Source organism: Ambystoma mexicanum, chromosome 3q (genome assembly GCF_040938575.1).
Source record: "Ambystoma mexicanum isolate Mex_15411 chromosome 3q, UKY_AmexF1_1, whole genome shotgun sequence".
NCBI classification, from domain to species: Eukaryota; Metazoa; Chordata; class Amphibia; order Caudata; family Ambystomatidae; genus Ambystoma; species Ambystoma mexicanum.
Window position 1 is genome coordinate 396,164,061 of NC_090926.1, and position 6,841 is coordinate 396,170,901.

General features: G+C 52.7%; 1 protein-coding gene across 2 annotated transcripts in view; it reads right to left on the bottom strand.

Annotated features, from left to right (window-relative positions):
* Positions 1-4,718, bottom strand: part of LOC138582627 (neuropeptide Y receptor type 2-like) — a 324,504-nt gene extending 319,786 nt beyond the window's left edge. For both annotated transcript variants that reach the window (XM_069654077.1, XM_069654078.1), the window contains exon 1: positions 4,340-4,718. The gene's annotated coding sequence lies outside the window, so the exon portion shown is untranslated. The remainder of the gene's footprint in view (positions 1-4,339) is intronic.
* Between the last annotated feature and the right edge of the window lie 2,123 nt (positions 4,719-6,841).

The following is a 6,841-nucleotide window of genomic DNA, read 5'->3' on the forward strand; positions in this document are numbered from 1 at the left end:
AGCAATAGAGGCTTCCCTAAACACAAACCAAGACCAGTAAAGGCAGCAGCAGTAATGCCCGTCAATGCACAGGACAGGGACAGCAGGAAGACCAGCAATAGATGGTTCCTTAAACAAAAAACAAGAGCAGCAAGGGCAGCAGCAGGAATGCCCCTCAATGCACAGGACAGGGACAGCAGGAAGACCAGCACTGCAGGCTTCCCTAAACACAAACCAAGACCAGTAAAGGCGGCAGCAGGAATGCCTTCAATGCACAGAACAGGGACAGCAGGAAGACCAGCAGTGCAGGCTTCCCTAAACACAAACCAAGACCAGTAAAGGCAGCAGTAGACATGCCCTCAATGCACAGAACAGGGACAGCAGGAAGACCAGCAGTGCAGGCTTCCCTAAACACAAACCAAGACCAGTAAAGGCAGCAGCAGGAATGCCCTCAATGCAGAGAACAGGGACAGCAGGAAGACCAGCAGTGCAGGCTTCCCTAAACACAAAACAAGAGCAGCAAGGGCAGCAGTAGGAATGCCCCTCAATGCAGAGGACAGGGACAGCAGAAAGACCAGCAGTGCAGGCTTCCCTAAACACAAACCAAGACCAGTAAAGGCAGCAGCAGGAATGCCCCTCAATGCACAGCACAGGGACAGCAGGAAGACCAGCAATATAGGCTTCCCTAAACACAAAACAAGAGCAGCAAGGGCAGCAGTAGGAATGACCCTCAATGCACAGAACAGGGACAGCAGGAAGACCAGCAATAGAGGCTTCCCTAAACACAAACCAAGACCAGTAAAGGCAGCAGCAGTAATGCCCGTCAATGCACAGGACAGGGACAGCAGGAAGACCAGCAATAGATGGTTCCTTAAACAAAAAACAAGAGCAGCAAGGGCAGCAGCAGGAATGCCCCTCAATGCACAGGACAGGGACAGCAGGAAGACCAGCACTGCAGGCTTCCCTAAACACAAACCAAGACCAGTAAAGGCGGCAGCAGGAATGCCTTCAATGCACAGAACAGGGACAGCAGGAAGACCAGCAGTGCAGGCTTCCCTAAACACAAACCAAGACCAGTAAAGGCAGCAGTAGGCATGCCCTCAATGCACAGAACAGGGACAGCAGGAAGACCAGCAGTGCAGGCTTCCCTAAACACAAACCAAGACCAGTAAAGGCAGCAGCAGGAATGCCCTCAATGCAGAGAACAGGGACAGCAGGAAGACCAGCAGTGCAGGCTTCCCTAAACACAAACCAAGACCAGTAAAGGCAGCAGCAGGAATGCCCCTCAATGCACAGAACAGGGACAGCAGGAAGACCAGCAATAGAGGCTTCCCTAAACACAAAACAAGAGCAGCAAGGGCAGCAGTAGGAATGACCCTCAATGCACAGAACAGGGACAGCAGGAAGACCAGCAATAGAGGCTTCCCTAAACACAAACCAAGACCAGTAAAGGCAGCAGCAGTAATGCCCGTCAATGCACAGGACAGGGACAGCAGGAAGACCAGCAATAGATGGTTCCTTAAACAAAAAACAAGAGCAGCAAGGGCAGCAGCAGGAATGCCCCTCAATGCACAGGACAGGGACAGCAGGAAGACCAGCAATAGAGGGTTCCCTAAACACAAAACAAGAGCAGCAAAGGCAGCAGCAGGAATGTCCCCTCAATGCACAGGACAGGGACAGCAGGAAGACCAGCAATAGAGGGTTCCCTAAACACAAACCAAGACCAGTAAAGGCAGCAGCAGGAATTACCCTCAATGCACAGAACAGGGACAGCAGGAAGACCAGCAATAGAGGCTTCCCTAAACACAAAACCAGAGCAGCAAAGCAGCAGTAGGAATGCCCCTCAATGCACAGAACAGGGACAGCAGGAAGACCAGGAGTGCAGGCTTCCCTAAACACAAACCAAGACCAGTAAAGGCAGCAGCAGGAATTACCCTCAATGCTCAGGACAGGGACAGCAGGAAGACCAGCAGTGCAGGCTTTTTCTCAAACACAGACATGTTCATTCACAGCGCAGGTTTGCCCCACATGCACAAAGCAGATAAAGCAGAAATTGAAGCTCTCATCGTACACACAACAGGCACAGAGCAAGCCACCATCACACACGAAGGGCGCGCAGCACGGGCAGCCCACAGCACAGCAATCTTCCTCGTCCAGCCATGCGGACAGCAGAACGAACAACTCCCTTCACACACTGACCAGATACACCTTAAGCTGCACCAGACAGTGCACTCTCCAGTCGCGTGCAGAACAGAACACGGTCAGCGGCACTGCTTCGGACTTCATCAACACCAGGTGCATCTGGGCATGCTGCCCCCACACACAGAGCAGGCATCGCACGGGTAGCACCAGTGCAAGTTCCCCTAACATACAGAGACCAGACAGCGCGTGGGCCCGAGCGACCAAGACCACACATGCGCGCGCCCCCAGACACACGTTCAACATGGGCAGCAGCCGCCCAGGCTTCACGCACATTCCTGACAGAACGCGCACCGTTATTGCTAATGCCACTCCCCCTCATACAATCAGAGACGAGCACGTGCAGCACTGGCAGCAGCAAGCAGAGCAACCGTCCTTCACACACACAAACATACACAAGGAGCATGGGCGTTATTTTATGGGGGCAGGGGTGTTTGTGTCCCCCCCAACTTTCATGGCACACCATTTTGCCCCCATTCATTTGGCTGGGGTACCTTTTCTTCAGATGTCATGCCCCCCCGCCCCCACCACTTTCAGCAAAGTTACCCCACTGACAACAAGGGTACCACGTGCAGCTTCAGTGCGAGCTTGACTCATACACAGAGCAGGTATCAAATGGGCTGCAGCCGTGTATGTCTGGCCCACACATGCCAGCCCCCCCCCTACACACACCAGGTTCAACCCTGTCAGCAACAGTCCAAGTCCCACACCACACACACACACACACACACGCCAGGTGCCACACTGTCAGCAACCGTCCAAGTCCCACACCACACACACACACGCCAGGTGCCACACTGTCAGCAACCGTCCAAGTCCCACACCACACACACACACACGCCAGGTGCCACACGGGCAGCAACAGTCCAAGTCCCACACCACACACACACACACGCAAGGTGCCACACTGTCAGCAACCGTCCAAGTCCCACACCACACACACACACGCCAGGTGCCACACTGTCAGCAACAGTCCAAGTCCCACACCACACACACACACACGCCAGGTGCCACACGGTCAGAAACAGTCCAAGTCCCACACCAAACACACACACACACACACCAGGTTCAACACTGTCAGCAACAGTCCAAGTCCCACACCACACACACATACACACGCCAGGTGCCACACGGTCAGCAACAGTTCAAGACCCCAATCACACACACAGAGCAGGTGCGGCAAAATAATACCATGTCAAGACCCGACTCCGCCCCCCCTCAACCCCCCCCCCGCGCCCACCCCCTCTCACGCACACAAAACAGGTGCAAGGCGTGCGGCAGCAGTGTACGCTTTGCTCTCATACACTACACGGGAAGAGTAGGGGGCGTAGGCAGGGCACACTTGCTCCGCACACAGGACAGGTGTAACATGCACCAGTGCCACCGCCGTGCACGCTTTACTCGCACAGGAAGAACAGTCGCAGCACTGGCCGCACACACGCACTCCACGAGCCTCGGCACGCCCCGCTTCCCTAACACAGAAATCATGTACACAATGGGCTGCAGCAGTGCAAGCTACCCACCCACACATGCCACCCCCACCCCCACCCGCACGCACATACTGGGTGCAATACGGTTAGCAGCAGTTTTCAGCCCGTCGCCACCACCCCACCACACACTCACCAGGTGCGGCAGCTAAAGTACCATGTAAAGACCACCCTCGTAACGCCTACGCACACGCATAGCACAGGTGCCACGCGTGCAGCAGCAGTATACGCTGTACGCGTACACAAAGAACAGGTACACTCCTGGCAGCACGCATGGGCAGCTCCCACACACGCGCGAGGAAGGAGTGCAGCTGGGCTGAAGCCAGAAATGCAGGGTTACACGCGCATGCCTTTATGGTCAACAATACCAGACACGGCCATGTCGTGACCCCATCGCTAACCAGTCGGCCATCCAATGCCCCGCGCCGCGCCGCGCAGCAGCCCCGGAAGTATAGCGGGCGCGCCTGCATGAGACACACGTGGAGATGCATGCACACCGCGGCAGGCGAGGAGCCCCAGCCCTTCCAGTGGATAAGTTCCAGTTCGCCCCTTGCACCACCCACCCCCTCGCGACGTTCTGCTTTCCTTCCCGAACCCCCCAGGGGCAGCAGGGAGCGGACGGTGGGCTGCCCCGCTGCCTTGCTTCCTAGATAGAGAGCGCAAAAGACACTCACCTCCTCTCACCAGAACATCCCCTTCGCATCCGACGACCGAGCCCCTCTTCGCCCCGTTAAGTTTCCTCGTGTAAAGGCCCCCGTGAGGTGTCGCCCCCGGTACGTGCCTCCGGGAGACCCTCTGCCCGCATGCTGCAACAGTGCACGGGGTGTTACAGTGCCCAGGCGCCTGCTGTGGGATGAAGGGGTTCAGCGCCCAGTGATTCTCGGGGGACCCCACGCGTCCCTCGCAGCGGCTAGCACTGCATGGACGGACTAAAAGGCACCCCTGGGGAGCGCCAGGCCCTGGTGGCGGGTGTGCACCTGGGATCTAGAGGAGAGAGTGGGCGAGCGACGGGGGCGCTCCCAGTGCAGGGAGGGAGGGGTGCGTACAATGTGCGGGGGGGGACGCGCCCAGCCTCCCTCCATTGCTTATACCACGGGTCATAACCGATAAACTGCTGCCCTGGTTTAGCTAACGATATCCTCAAGCATCTGCATGACTGGGTGTTTGTCCACATGCCCCATGTGTACACGTGTGTATGATACCGCCCATATGTGTTTCTTCATTTACATATATGTGTTTGTTAATGTGTGTCTCTATACTTATGTGCATGCACCTTTGGGTGCCTGTCAGTATTACTGTATGTTCTTTGTGCATGCCTGCGTGTGTCTGTAGTTATGTGTGTTTACATGCGTGTGTCTGTGAGTGCAGGGGAGTATCCAGCATAGCAAGAGTGGGTGGACAAGCCACCAAAAAAGTCCTGCTACTCCCCCCTCCCGCCCCCAATTGCAGTGCGCGCAATTCCATACAGTCTCAAATCGCGCCCCCAAACCGCCCACCGCTGCCCCAATCTACTTTTTTTGGTAACATTAGTGGCAGCTGGGATTTTAACACATAACACAATAAATAAAACTACAGGTTCCGAGCAGATGCAGGAAAGTCAGCTATTAGCGCTCTGGGGCAACATATATGCAAACCTCCTAATTTAAATATTGATTGCACCAACAGAAGTGACTTCACAGGAGAGGACATTACAAGAAACGTCAGTCTTGGAGGCATTACGGAAGTGACTTTAGAATGAGTTGCCATAAGTAAGCCTAGTGGCAAATTACCTTGTGGTGCAACATATCTAAATTGCACTATATGGTGCGACTCTATTGTCATCAGGCTTTTTTTAATAATAGCATGATATATTAACATACGCTATGAAGTAAATCAGATTCACTAACAGAGCTCCAGATAAGACACAGTGTGATTAAGTGAATTGCCCAGGATCACACACTTTGTTTGAATGGTAACCAGGATGTGGACAATGTAAATAACTGAGTACATCTTTCCAGGTTTAGTTGATTTAGATATTTATTAAGGTTTTGCTTTGCATTTCATGTGCTTAAATAATACATTATTTATAGCAATACCATGGAAGCAAATCATATTACATAATAAACTAGCCTTTCATAATAAACTAACTATGCACTATATATATTGTCATAGAAATATGTTGAGCAATAAGAATATGGCTTCAGTTTTATTCTCCCCATCCTGCATGCAAAGTCACAATAGCATCATGCAGATTAATATGAGCCTAACAAACCCGCCTTGGGTTTTAAGCTATAGTGACCATTTCATAAAGCAGGCAGCATTATGCACCCTTCTCACTTCTAATCACTCCCATTTCTAAAGTCTAAAGGAACAAAAGTCCCTGCTAATAGTCGCCCCTCCCTCCCAACAGTGCCTAATGGCTCACATTGTAACGCTGTTGACACAGAGCAACGTGAGAGCCCATTTGCTGCCTGGAGGTCCTTGGGACATTGTCCTGTCTAGCTTGCCCCCTCTACCACCCACTCAGTATGCCACTGAGTGAGTGCATGACTGTACGTTTGCTTCTGCGTCCGCGACTATGTTTCTCTGCATAGATGTCTGTATTTGTGTGTGTGTATTTATTTGTGTGCTTTGTGCATGCCTGTATGTGTGTGAATGCATGACTGTGTATCAGTGTGTGTACCTATGTGTCTCTGCAAGTATGTCTGTTTTTTTGTGTTGGTGCATGTGTATTTACTTGTACGAATTGTGCATGCCTGTACGGGTCTGCATTTATGTGTGTGTATGCGTCAGTGTGCATGACTCTGTGTATCAGTGAGCGTACCTATGTGTCTCTGCGTGTACTTATGTATTTGTGTGTGTGCTCGTGTGTCCCTGCATGTATGTGCCTGTATGTCTATGTGAGGACTTTGACCATCCACACGGTGGGTGTGCGCTCGCCTGGGCTTTTTCAAATTTGAAATGAAATTAAATGATGGTAGCTCACCCCCTGGAAAATGTGTGGGGCTAACCTGTACACATTTTCCTATGCTCACCGCATGGCATACACATAGACCTGTGTACTCTGGGTGGACACAGCCTACAGGTGCAGTCCCCTCTGTCAAATTTAGTTGGGAGATGACAGCCAGGAGTACACCATGTCATCTCAGAAGGGGGAAGGTCAAACCTTCCCCCTAACATGGCCAGCTGGTGGCAGC